The 14561-nt window shown below is 40.2% G+C and overlaps 1 long non-coding RNA gene across 1 annotated transcript; it reads right to left on the bottom strand.

The window, feature by feature from the left end:
- Nucleotides 1–401: 401 nt before the first annotated feature.
- LOC117803102 lies at nt 402–2117 on the bottom strand. The gene is made up of 3 exons (XR_004626758.1): nt 1990–2117; nt 1635–1740; nt 402–1104 (listed from the first exon to the last, which is right to left on the bottom strand). It is a non-coding gene; the product is annotated as an uncharacterized LOC117803102 (long non-coding RNA).
- Nucleotides 2118–14561: the final 12444 nt, after the last annotated feature.

Consider the following 14561-nt stretch of genomic DNA (forward strand, 5'->3'; position numbering starts at 1 on the left):
ACTACAAGATCAAGAGTCACAGGCTCTACTGACTGAGCCAGCCAAGTACCCCTGTACCTTCTTTTCAATTTCGTTGTGACCCTAAAACCTCTCTAAAAAATATCCCCATTTTACAGATAAGAAGATGGAGGCAGAGAGATTAAATAGCTTGCCTAAAATTTACCAAGGTCTACAGGTACAAAATGGGCATTGGCAGGGTCAGTCTGGCCCTAAGTCATTTGTTTTTCACTGGTGCACTGTTCTTCCTTTTCTGAATCTTCCTTCTTTTCCATAAAAATGTATCTTGCAGATCAATTAATAAAGCACATGTAGAGTTCCTTTTAATTTAATATATAAAATTTATATAAAAATTACAGAAGTCTTTAATGATTTTCCACAAATTAGAAGAGCTGTACATTTTGGGTTTCTGCAGTTAATGAAGAAGGTCATTGACCCATAGTTACCTCAGAACCTTCTGGGTTTTATGGCAGAGTTAGATTTCGGAGATGGCTGGATCCACTAAGTCATTCCTAAAGTAGCATCTTTGATAGCCATTGTTTTTTCTTACTTTGTTTTAGGCCACTCCATCCACAAAACTTGGTTTGTGTGTACACTGGGTATTTGGTATGTCGGACAAGCTGCTGCTAAGTTTCTCCCATTGTTTTACCTGGAGACCTTTCTTAATAAATTATCACCTAAGTTTATAGAGACACAATGGTCAATCTGTTGATATATAATACAGGTTAAATATGAGTTGGGTTGTACTCCTTGAAGGGTCTTTCTAATGGAGGTCCTTTGTAACATATAAGCATCAGAAGCTAAAGGAACATTAGAGTATGTCCAAGAGGTCATAAACATTTTACGTAAGTTATCATAATAAAGCACGAGGGGAGTGCTGAAGTTATATTAGTTAAATCAGTGGGTAACCATAATATTTTATCAAAGTGTAATAAAGGGATAGGTGAAAGCAAATAAGTAGGCTTACTCTCTTCCTAATATTACAATTTTAAAAGAAGAGAAGAAATACAGGCCTGGTCCCGAATCTTGGAAAAGCAGTCTATCCTTATGTCATTACTTCTCATCCTGGTCTGTGGCTCAGACGTCTCATGATCTTCAAGTGGCCCCCTGAGCAATAGGCACAAAGATTGAGGATGCGTGAGCTCTTGCGGTGATTCCTGGACATCAAGCTGCTCGTATTTTCAATTTGCAGGGCTTCAGGGAAAAGGGCAGTTTCAGCTCTCAAATGATTTCAAGTCAGAAAGATGGGAGGAAAATCACCATGTTAGTTTGGAGAGTTGTAGGTGGGCGTTGGGGGACACTAGAAGAAATCAGGGTCTAGTCCCCCGTTTACAATGAAGAGTATTAAAATCTAATATCTACAAAGATGTGTTATTGACACATTTTCTTTTTATAATCACCCTCATGTTTACCCAAAATAGCCAAATTAAGACTAATTTGTTTGTAAAACAAGTCCCGTTCCAACAAACTTGGCCTGATTTTTTATATGAGCACAGGAAGAATAGTGATTGACTGTATAAGTTCTTTTAAATCTACTTTGCTGGAACTTACCACAAGGAATTTTAGATTGAACTTTTAATAGCCCCTCAAGACCAGAAGCCAAGCCAGATTCTTGCTGTCAGATTTCCCTGCAATACCTGTGGATTTGGGTGAATTCTTCTTGAGGTCCCCAAAATATCCTGAGGTTCCTTCACCTGCCAGGACGTGACATTCTTTACTCATCTGGTGAGGTTGCTGGGAACCCTGTAAGCAAGGTAGTAGGCTGATACTTCCGATGGGCATTGTGGGCTCCATAAAGTCAGTCTTATTAGTTCCTTAAAGCTAGCCGTCTGGTCATATTTGAGTCTATGCGTGTCTTTGTCAGACATGACATTCCAGTCAAAGCCTTGGAAAAATAACTAGTGTTTCCAATGGTGTCCTGTTACAAGGAGCACGGAGGCTTACTGAACTTATGCAAATAATTATAATGGCCATGAAAGAAATAATACTCACTGAGAGTTTCTGAATTCTGGAAGGTTCAGGTAGGGAGAAAAGATAAGTGTTTCAATTTGTTCACAAAGGAGTACTTTATCATATTTCTGTAAGTCGTAGGTATCTTCAGAGAAAAAGTTCGCTTTAATCTGGAAGAGCAGACAGTAGAGGGAACCAGCAAAGTGTCACCCAAAAGTCATCAAAACCATAATCTTTCTGAATTCATTCGGTCTCATGTTACTAATTCTTGATCTGTTTGAATGCAGCTTTTCCTTTCGTTTTGCAAATTCTTAACTCAGCTTAGTGTTATTACTTTAAATATATTAGAAACCAGTGTTTGTCAAAAAAATCTTTTCATGAATCTGCTTGAAGATGAAACACATTTTGCAAGAGCATCAGAACAATAACTACAAATGACAAAAGACTCGTTAGTGGCCATGATTAAAGATCCGATGAGAGTTCATTATATGCAGTTGACAAGGAAATCCAGCTATTTCTGAGACACAGAACATTTTAATAATCAGAATGTCAAGGGATGACCTTATACCAGAACATATTAAAACTTCAGGAATTTCATATAATTTCTGAAACAGTTATAGCATTTACCTATAGAATGTAACCTAAGAAGGGTTATCCTCATTTGACAATGCTTCCCATGCAGTACCATCAAATAAACATGCCTAATTAGTCAAAATGACTTCATTTAGAATCCCAATGTTGGGAGGTTTTGTTAAACACCTCAGAAGGTTTCCTTCCACAAAAGAAAAAAAAAAAAAGCCAAATAAACAAAAAACCTGGGAAGGTTTTAAAGCACATACCCAGGGGCACCTGGGTGGCTCGGTCGGTGGTGAAGCGTCTGATTTCAGCCTGGGTCCTAACCTGGGGGTCCTGGTATTGAGCCCCGCACCAGCTCCATGCTCAGGGGGTGTCTGAGTCTGCTTCTCCCTCCCTTCTGCCCTTCTCTGCCCCTCTCCCGCTCCTGCTATCTCTCTCAAATAAATAAATAAAAAGTCTTTAAAGCACATGCCTAAATAGGATTACAGATCATTGTAAAATTTAATAATTAATTAGCTATTTAACCAAGGTGGAAATAAGACGTTCCAAAGGCAAATACAGAAGGTTACCTAGTTATTAGCAAAACTTAGATCCTTCTAATATTGAGTTTTAACTTCCTCAAGTAATCAAGGTATAGACTGATAAAGACAAGGTATAGAAGAAATTATAAATAAAATTTTTCTTTTCTTTTTTAAGATTTCATGTATTTATTTGTCAGAGAGAAAGCACAAGCAGGGGGAGCAACAGGCAGAGGGGGAAGTAGGCTTCCTGCTGAGCAAGGAGCCCAGTGTGGGACTTGATCCCACCATGCCAGAGGATCCTGACCTGAGCCGAAGGCAGATGCTTAACCAGCTGAGCCATCCAGGCATCCCTGTTTATAATTTCTTATCAAGAGCAGACGAACAGGGGTGCCTGGGTAGCTCAGTTGTTTTGAGTGGCTGCTTTTGGCTCAGGTCATGATCTCAGGGTCCTGGGATCGGTCCCGCATTGGGCTCCCCTGCTCAGTGGGGAGCCGGCTTCTCCCTCTCACTCTCCCTCTCCCTCTCACTCTCCCTCTGTTCTCTCTCTCTCAAATAAATAAAATCTTAAAAAAAAAAAAAGAGCAGACCAACAACCCAAGAAAACTGTGTCTTTATAACAGAGAGAAAGGCTAAATCTTATATCAATGTATCAATGTACATTTAAAACTCACTCATTCCAATCTTATTCAATGTACATTTAAAACTCACTGATTCCAATCTTATTCAGTCCTGAGCACACATAAAATTCTTCTCCAAAGATTTCCCCTTACAAACCTACAGCTTTCTAAAAAACAAAACAAAACAAAACCTACAGGTTTCTTTTTCATTCAGATTTTGTCCTAAGCCTTCTGTCTCTAAATAACCATTCTCATTTTAAGACAAACTTGCTTTCTTTTCCCTCAACAAAAATGTATTCCCATTCCTGATACCTTCTTATCAAAAAACACATCTTTCCATGCAGAGAGAGTTGGTTCCCTTATCATTTCCATCAGTCTTAATTACATTTACAAGAATTTTAACTTTTAGAAATATTAGTCTCCGGGGGAAACTAAGTAGTAACCAATTGTACACTGTTACACCAGAATTCATTTGATCAGAAATTTGTGAATACATTTTTTCATTTCTAGAAACATTTTTTTTTCATAATACAAAGAAGCGTGTTTGCCAACAGACCCAAGTATCCTCCAGTTTCTCCGCAGTAAGAAGCCAAAGCAGACAAACCTGCATTCAGTCGTCAGTACTTTAGTATCTGTCTTATTTGGAAAAGACAGATATCCAGTGAATTTAGCCCAATGCATCATTTAACTTTGCAGAACTTCCAAGTTTCAGGTTACCAAAGATTTTGAAAGCTATAACACTTTTTATTTAACCTATTTGCTTGTAACAACTATAGCATGAAACTTTATAAGATAGAGAAAATCAGGGACACCTGGATGGCTCAGTTGGTGAAGCATCTGCCTTTGGCTTAGGTCATAATGCCAGAGTCCTGAGTTTGAGTCCCACATCGGGCTCTTTGCTCAGTGGGGAGCATGCTTCTCCCTCTCCCTGCTGCTCCCCCTGCTTTTGCTCTCTCTCTCACAAATAAATAGATGAAATCTTAAAAAAAAAAAAAAGACAAAATCAGCCATCATTTTAAGTCATTTTTTGCTGACAATTTGGAACAGAGATAACACAAGCTTATTTGACTTTTAGTAAACCTTGGTAGAATAATAGTTTTATATTTCATGCTGATAAATCTAAAGACCTGTCTATTTTAATTAAACAACAAACTTAAACTAGTTTTAATTATTGAATATTTCCTGAGATCATATGAACTTGAAAAACATTTGGGTTAGTCTCTAAGAGACATTTAGTCTGTGTGCATTTTAGAATGCACAATTCCTATAAATGCTTGCCTTTAAAATAATTAAATAGAGCTCGTTTACAAATTAATTTTAGCAATACCATCTGGACTTGGATAAAGTATCTTACATTTATAACACACATAAACACATATACACAGACTGCAAACAAAATCTAGTCTTTTTTTCATTAGTATTTGCAGAGAGGACATTAAAAGTGCAATTTCCAAATCTCTTTCCTTTTTTTTTTTTGTTAGGAATAATAATAAAACTCAAAATAGACTATTCTTTTCTCCCATTCTCCACTATTTTTGGTGAGAATACCATTTTTTCCCACATCAGTAAATATGTCACCAATAATTGTTACTCTTGCAAGTAAAACATAGTTTCTACATTTTTTAAAAAAGATTTCATTTATTTATTTGGCAGAGACAGCCAGCGAGAGAGGGAACACAAGCAGGGGGAGTGGGAGAGGAAGAAGCAGGCTCCCAGCAGAGGAACCTGATGTGGGGCTTGATCCCAGATCACCAGGATCACTCCCTGAGCTGAAGGCAGACGCACCGGGATCACTCCCTGAGCCGAAGGCAGACGCTTAACGACTGCGCTACCCAGGGGCCCCTCTACATTTTTTTCTTTTTTTTCAGAAAAACAATTAGGCTCTACACCCAACATGGAGCTTGAACTCAAAACCCTAAGATCGAGAGTCACATGCTCCATGGATTGAACTAGCTAGGCAGAAATTTTTTTATTTAAGTTTTTAGTTTTAATTCCAGTATTGTTAACATATAGTTTTATAGTAGTTTCAGGTGTACAATATATAAGGATTCAATAGTTCTATACATTACTCAGTGCCCATCATGACAGGTGCCCTCCTTAACCCCCATCACCTCTTTCACCCTCCCCCTGCCCACCTCCTCTCTGGTAACCATCAGTTTGTTCTCTACAGTGAAGAGTCTGTTTCTTGGTTTTTCTCTCTCCTCCCCCTTGTTTTTTCATTGCTTGTTTGTTTCTTAAATTCCACATCTAAATGAAATCATACGACATTTGTCTTTCTCTGACTTCTCTTAGCACTGTACTCTATCCATGTTCTTGCAAATGGCAAGACTTCATTCATTTTCATCGCTGAATAATATCGCACCGTGTATCTTTCTCTTATTAAAACAAATCTAATTGCAAGATAGCATTAGAGTTTATGGATCCATTAATTAGTCTTTTTCCATTTTCTGATCTAACATGGCGGGTTTTGACCAAAGATGCCAAAAGTGGCAGCAACAAATAAACCAAATGAAGCCGAGGGGTGCCTCTGTGAGCGTTGGTTCCTCCCCGAAGCCCAGGGCTTCACGGACTGAACCGTGTGGCTTCCTAGTTTCGGGTTGCTTGGTCTTGATTTTCTCTAGTTGTGTGTGTGAGAAGACTAATTTCGGCATGTCCAAAGAAGCCCGTTTGGACCATCTGAGACTCAGGTGACCCTGAGTTCCACTTTCGCCTTTAGGTGAGCACTTTCAAGGAGAGGCTCTGTATGTGCTGAATACAGAGTCTTCTAGAGTTCCTGTCAAGGGTTCTTGGTTTTCCGGGAGTTGTTTGACTTCTAAACGGCTCCCTCCCTATTCACTGGTTCGGTTTTGGAATAAGGTTTGAGCAAATCTAAGGATGGTTAGCGTAGTGCCAGAGGGTACTGTTTGTGTCACTTCCAAACGATTATGACACCCTCTCTGAGGTGTATTGGTTTCTCTCAGTGAGGTCTAAGACTTTGGGGGGGGGTGCTCAGAACCCTGGATGATCCGTTCTCACGTGTGTGTCCCTGGACGGGCCAATCATGAATTAACTTCCGAGGCGGGAAACTCCTATGGGATTGGTACACATCTTTTTTTTTTTTTAAGATTTTATTTATTTATTTGACAGCACAGGCAGGGGAGCAGGAGAGGGAGAAGCAGGCTCCCCACTGAGCAGGGAGCCCCATGAGGGACTTGATCCCAGAACCCTGGGATCACAACCTGAGCCGAAGGCAGATGCCCAACCGAGCCGCCCAGGCGCCCCAAGACTGCTACACATCTTGAGGACATCCTCAGACACTCCCACTGGGCTTTCAGTCACCTGAAGCGTTGTACAGCCGAGAGGAGCGAGTGTCCCTTCCCTTGGAGCGGAATTGTTCAGTCTCCTATTTCTAGCCAGAAAATTTACTCAAGCCTTATATAAATAACATCAATTGGTAGAATGCCAAATTAAAAGGATAACTCCAACCCCTCTAGGTTAGTCCCACCTAGAACATTACCCATAACCCTGACTAGCTTTGAATAAAATCAGGACCATCAACTCAAATTGAGGAGGCTGGCTATGAGGAGAACTCACTGATACACCTGGGAGGTGCTGAGAAGTCAGAGGGGCGCAAAGGGCCGAGTGCAGACAACCCCCAGGGGTTCTCAGGTGAGTTGCTCTGATACCCTGAGAGCTATGCCAAGAAAGTTCGACACAAAATGGACAAACCTTTTAGAATCTCTAAAAGTAAGAAAGAGGGTTTTGAGACTAAGATAGGACAGCTGCCTGGGAAACATGCTCTTCACAGGGAGGGGAGCGCTCCAGAGAATGAACAGACTACAGAGTTATGTACTTTTTTGACGTATCGGAAGAGCTCAAAAGATTATAGATTAGGGGCTCCTGGGTGGCTCAGTCGGTTGGGCGTCTGCCTTTGGCTCAGGTCATGATCTCAGGGTCCTGGGATTGAGTCCCGCATCAGGCTCCCTGCTCAGCGGGGAGCCTGCTTCTCCCTCTCCGGCTCCCCCTGCTAGTGCTTTCTCTCCCTCAAATAAATAAAATCTTAAAAAAAAAAGATTATAGATTAGACTATAGGCAGGAATCATGAGTTTTATGCCAGGAATCACATGGATTGCAGGGAGTAGGAGCCTTGATCAGTATCCCAAGGACAAGATGGTTTTCCTTTGGCTACTCATTCACAGAGCAGATGGACAATGCCTGTGGGGTGGGCCATGCATCAGGCTTTTGATTTGAGTAAATTTAATATACAGTCATGTTGACTTAGAAGGAAATCTGAAATGGTTTCCCTTGTATATCAGGCCTTCAGAGAGTTTTTCTCTTTCCCACGCATGTGAGAGTCCCTGAGAGTACCTATAGGATACATCCCTGAACATGGAATTGCTAGGTTAACAGATACCTACTTCTAAATTTTGATATATTTTTCTCTGTCGATGTTGTATCAATTTATAGTGCTGTACCAATGTCCACATTGGACATGGCATGGTAAAGTAGGTAGGGCCACAAGAAGAGACAAGACTGCGGCTTGGAAGGAGACAGTGTATTATAGTTTCAGGTCTCGGAGAAGGTCACCACGTGCCACATGAGGCCACAGGGTGAGCGCTAGGTTTTGGTAGAAGACAGGAGCAAGGGGAAAGTCTTGGCCAAAGTCTTTACTGGAGTGTCTGTGGGAATGGCAAGGCAAGACAGGGCAAAGTACATGGTTTAGGATTGGTGGGTTTGAATAATTCTAGGGCATGCCGGGCTATCGGAGGGGTCTCTCGTTGCCTGCTCTCTGGCCCTGGGATGACTTACCGCAGAGAAAATACTGGTTCAGTGTGTGAGAAATAGATAAGGAGGTGGCTGGAGGGTGGAGTTGAGATTGGTTAGTTTGTACGTGAAAGGCTCCAGGGCAAGCCCTTTGTTATTTCCAAGAAAGGGCTAGCCTTGGGAGGGGCCAGGAAGCTTTTTAAGATGTCAAAACATCCATCAAATACATAAAAAGAATTTGCATGTATTTTAACTAGCAGTGTATAGGATCATGAATTTTCCCACAGTACTCCTATGATCTATAGTTCCTTTGTTGCTTATTTCTCTCCTGATTATGTTTCTCATTCGTTCTCTAAACAGCAAGTATTAAATGCTTCCGATGTGCCATGGACTTTTGATGCGTGAACAAAACAGACAAAACCCTTGCCCCCAGGAAGCTTACGTTTCAGGAAATGTACAGGGCCGTAGGGAGGAAACCACAAAACCTGAGAGAGACCTAAAAGGTATCTTGCCCTTTCTGTACGTCATCTCCAATTTCCTTCCTTGGTGTTTTCTAGTTTTCTGAATACAGGTCTTTAACCTCTTCGATTAGATTTAGTCTTAGGTTTCTTGTTTTTGGTGCAATTATAAATGGGGTTGTTTTTTTCTTTTTTTAAGATTTTTTTAAGATTTTATGTATTTATTTGACAGAGAGAGAGACAGCAAGAGAGGGAACACAAGCAGGGGGAGTGGGAGAGGGAGAAGCAGTCTTCCCACCAAGCAGGGAGCCTGATGCGGGGCTCGATCCAGGACCCTGGCATCATTACCTGAGCCAAAGGCAGACGCTTAACAGCTGAGCCACCCACGCGCCCCTTAAGACTCCTTTTTTTTATTTTATTTTAGAGAGCCTGTACGTGGTGGGGAGGGGCAGAGGGAGCTGGAGAGAGAAACTGAAGCGGACTCCTCAGAGCACAGAGCCCACCATGGGGTTCCATCTCAGAACCCTGAGATCACGACCTGGGCCAAAAGCAAGAGTCACATGCTTAACCTACTGACTGTGTCGCCCAGGCTCCCCAGTGGGATTGTTTTCTTAATTTTACTTTCTGCTGCTTCATTGTTGGTGTACAGAAATGCAACAGCTTTCTATATACTGATTTTGTAACCTGCAACTTTATTGAATTCATTGATCTGTTCCAGGAGTTTTTGGGTGTAGTCTTTTGGGTTTTCTACATATAGTATCATGTCGTCAGCAAATAGAGGCAGTTTTACTTCTTCCTTACCCAATGTGGATGACATTTCTTTCTTTCTTTTTTTTTTTTTTTTGTCTTTGATTGCTGTGTCTAGGACTTCTAGTGCTGTGTTGAATAAAAATGGGGAGAGTAGCATCCTTGTCTTGTTCCCGACCTTAGGGGGAAAGCTCTCAGTTTTTCCCCATTAAGGATGTTAGCTGTGAAGGCACCTGGGTGGCTCAGTGGGTTCAGTGCCTGTCCTGGGCTCAGGTCATGATCCCAGGATCCTGAGATTGAGCAGAGCATTGGGCTCCTTGCTCAGCGGGGAGCCTGCTTCTCCCTCTACAAGCCGCTCCCCCGGCTTGTGCACATTCTCTCTCTCTCTCTCTCTCTCTCTCTCTCTTTCTCGCTTGCTCTCTCTCAAATAAATAAAATCTTTAAAAAAAAAGGATGTTAGCTGTGGGTTTTAATATGTGGCCTTTATGATGTGGAGGTATGTTCCCTCTAAACCTACTTTGTTGAGGGTTTTTATCATGAATGAATACTATACTTTGTCAAACGCTTTTTCTGCCTCTATTGAAATGATTATATGGTTTTTATCCTCCTATTGATGTGATGTATCATGTTGATTGATTTGCAAATATTGAACTACCCTTTGAACCCAGGAATAAATCTCACATGATGGTGGGATGATTTTTTGAATTCAGTTTGGTAGTATTTTATTGAGAATTTTTGTATTTATATTCATCAGGGATATTGGCCTGTAGTTCTCTTTTTTAGTGGTGTCTTTACCCAGTTTTGGTATCAGGGTAATGTTGGCCTCATAGAATGAATTTGGAAATTTTCCTTCCTTTTCTAATTTTTAGAATAGTTTGAAAAGAATAGGTAATAACTCTTCTTTAAATGTTTGGTAGAATTTGCCTGTGAAGCCGTCTGGCCCTGGATTTTGGTTTGTTGGGAGTTTTTTGATTACTGACTCAATTTCTTTGCTGGTTATCAGTCTGTTCAAATTTTCTATTTTTTCCTGTTTCAGTTTTGGTAGTTTAGATGTTTTTAGGAATTAATCCATTTCTTCTAAGTTGTCCAAGTTGTTGGCATATAGTGTTTCATAATATTATAATTGTTTGTATTTTCTATGGTGTTAGTTGTTATTTCTTTTTTATTTGTGATTTTTTTAATTTTTAAAAAAGATTTTATTTATTTATTTGTCAGAGAGAGAGCACAAGCAGGCGGGAGAGGCAGGTGGACGGAAAGCAGACTCCCAGCTGAGCAGGGAGCCTGATGTGAGACTCAATCTCAGGACCCTGGGACCAGGGCCTGAGGTGAAGGCAGACGCTTCACCTACTGAGCCGCCCAGGCGTCCTTCATTCATGATTTTATTTGAGTCCTTTCTCTTTTTTTCTTGATAAGTCTGGCTAGAGGTTTATCAATTTTATTGATTTTTTTTCAAAGAACCAGTTCCTGGTTTCTATTGTTTTTACAGTTTCTATATCATTTATTTCTCCTCTAATCTTTATTATTTCCTTCCTTCTGCTGGTTTTAGGTTTTGTTGTTATTTTTCTAGCTCCACCAGGTATAAGGTTAGGTTATTTATTTGAGATTTATCTTGCTTCTTGAGGTAGGCCTGTATTGCTATATACTTTCCTCTTGGAACAGTTTTTGTTGCATCCCAGAAGTTTGGACCATTGTGGTTTCATTTTTTTTTTAATGTTTTTTTATTATATTATGTTAGTCACCATACAGTACCTCCCCGGTTTCCGATGTAAAGTTCGATGATTCATTAGTTGCGTAAAACACCCAGTGCACCATGCAATACGTTTCATTTGTATCCATGTAATTTTTAATTTCTTCTTTTATTTCCAGGTTGACCCATTCATTGTTTAGTAGAATGCTAGTATTCTTTCCAGACTTTTTCTTGTGATTGATTTCTAATTTCATGGTGTTGTGGTTGGAAAAGATGAATGGTATGAGTTTGATCTTGTGGAATAGGTTGAGGTTTTATGGGCTAATATTTGACCTGTTCTGGAAAATGTTCCATGTATACTTGAAAGAATGTGTATTCTGTTTTAGGATGGAATGTTTTGAATATATCTGTTAAATCCATCTATTCCAGTGTATCATTCAAAGCTATTGTTTTCGGGGTGCCTGGTGGCTCAGTCGGTTAGGCTTCCAACTCTTGAATTTGGCTCGGGTCCTGATTTCATCATGGCTCCTGAGATCAAGCTCCGAGTTGGGCTCTACGCTCAGTGGGAGTCTGCTTGGATATTCTCTCCTTCTGCCCCTTCCCCCGCTCATACTGTCTCTCTCTCTCAAATAAATAAATGTATCTTTTTAAAAAAAAGTTTTTGTTTTCTTGTTGATTTTGTTTGGATCATCTGTCCGTGGATGTAAGTGGGGCGTTAAAGTGTGCTACTATTATTGTGTTACTATCAATTAGTTCCTTTATGTTTGTTATTAACTTTTATGAATTTGGGTGCTCCTATGTTAGGTCCATAAATATTTACATTTGTTATATATTCTTGTTGGATTTCCCCCTTATTACATAGTGTCCTTCTTTGTGTCTTGTTACAGTCTTTGTTTTAAAGTCTATTTTGTCTGATATAAGTATTGCTATTTCAGCTTTTTTTAAAAAAGATTTATTTATTTATTAGAAAGCAGGCAGGAGGGGCAGAGGGAGAGGGAGAGAGAAACTTTAGCAGACTCTGCATTCAGCATGAAGCCCAAGGTGGGGCTTGATCTCATGACCCTGAGATCACGACCTGAGCTGAAACTAAGAGTCAGACACTTAACTGACTGAGCCATCCAGGCGCCCCTTAGCTTTCTTTTGACATCCATTGGCATAATAGAGGTTTCTCCATCCCCTCTCTTTCAATCTACAAGTGTCTTTAGGTCTAAAGTAAGTCTCGTAGGCAGCATATAGATGGGTCTTTTTTTTTTTTTCCATTCTGTCACCCTGTATCTTTTGATTAGACCATTTAGTCCATTCACGTTCAAAGTAATTATCAATACATATGTATTTATTACCATTGTGTTACTTATTTTGTGGTTATTTCTGAAGATTTTCTCTGATCGTTTATGTTCTCTGTTTTGCTGATTTTTTTAGTGATATATTTGGATTTCTTTCTCTTTATTCTCTGCATGTTTATTAGTGTTTTTAAAAATTTTTATTTCTATAATTTTTAAAAAGATTTTATTTATTTGACAGAGGGAGAGAAAAGAGAGAGAGGGAGAGAGAGAGAGAGAAAGTAGCAGAGGGAGAGAAAGAAGTAGACTTCCTGCTGAGCAGGGAGCCCAATGCGGGACTTGATACCAGGACCCTGGGATCATAACCGGAGCCGAAGGCAGACGCTCAACCAACTGAGCCTCCCAGGTGCCCTCTTAGTTTGTTTTGTTTTGATTGTTTGAGATTTATTTATTTATTATTTGAGAGAGAGAGAGAGTGCACAGGGTGGGGAGGGGGCATAGAGAGAGAACCACAGCTGATTGTGCACTGAGTGCGGAGCTCAATGTGGGGCTCAGTCTCACAGCCCTGAGCTGAAATCAAGAGTTGGACACTTACCTAACTAATGTACCCAGGCGCCCCTGTTATGGTTATCATTAGATGTGTATGTCAGCTCTTCTTCAGGAGCAGTCTGTATTAAATTGATGGTCGTTTAAGTTTGAACCTATTCTTTTCTCCTCTGCTCTGTATATTTTAGGTATATATTGTTATGCCCTTTTTAAAATGTCCTTGACTAATTTTATACAGAAATATTCATTTTTACTGCTTTTGTGTTTCCTACCTTTATGCTGTCACTTTTGGTCTCTCCTTTCTTTCCTTTTTTTTTTTTTTTTTAAGATTTTCTTTATTTGACAGAGACCGTGAGAGAGAGGGAGCAGGGGGAGTGGGAGAGGGAGAAGCAGGCTTCCCGATGAGCAGGGAGCCTGACACGGGGCTCGATTCCAGGACCCTGGGATAATGACTTGAGCTGAAGGCAGATGCTTAACGACTGAGCCACCCAGGCGCCCCCTTTTTACCCATTTTAAAAAAATTATTTATTTAAGAAATCTCTATATTCAATGTGGGGCTTGAACTCATGACCCCAAGATCAAGAGTCACATGCTGTCATGGTTGAGCCCAGCCAGGCACCCCCGGTATCTCCTTTTTACTCAAAGATTCCTCTTTAATGTTTCTTGCAGGGCTGGTTTAGTGGTCATGAAGTCCTTCAGTTTCTGTTTGTCCAGGAAAGCCTTAATCTGTCTATTCGGAATGATAGCCTTGCTGGATAAAGTATTCTTGGCTGCTGATTTTTCCCATTCAGCATATTGAATATATCCTGCCACGCCTTTCTGGCTTTCAAAGTTCTGTTGAAAAATCTACTAGCTTTATGGGTTTTCCCTTGTAAGATACTGACTTCTTTTGCCTTGCTGCTTTTTTTTTTTTTTTCCTTTACCACCATACTTTTCCAATGTAATTTCATGTCTTGGTGTGGGTCTGCTTTTGTTGATTTGGTGGGAGTTCTCTGTACCTCCAGCATCTGGGTATCTGTTTACTTCCCCAGGTTAGGGAAGTTTTCAACTATTATTTCTTCAAATAAATTTTCTGCCCCCTTTTCTCTTCTTCTTCTGGGACTCCTATAGTGCAAATATTAGTACATTTGATCGAGTCACTGAATTCCCTGTCTGATCTTGTTTTGTGTAACTCTTTTTTCTCCTTTGTTCAGCCTGATTATGTTTAGTTACATCTGTTTTGCTTAGATCTCTGGCCGTGGATTTGTCTTGTTCTTTGATTTGGGATAAATTTCTGTCTCCTCATTTTCTCTGCTTCTCTGCATCTGTTTCTGTGTGTTAAGAAAGTCAGCTGGGTCTTCTGCTTTAATTTTTTTTTTTAAAGATTTTATTTATTTATTCGACAGAGATAGAGACAGCCAGCGAGAGAGGGCACAAGCAGGGGGAGTGGGAGAGGAAGA

The sequence above is a fragment of the Ailuropoda melanoleuca genome, chromosome 7 (assembly GCF_002007445.2).
Source record: "Ailuropoda melanoleuca isolate Jingjing chromosome 7, ASM200744v2, whole genome shotgun sequence".
Taxonomy (NCBI): Eukaryota; Metazoa; Chordata; class Mammalia; order Carnivora; family Ursidae; genus Ailuropoda; species Ailuropoda melanoleuca.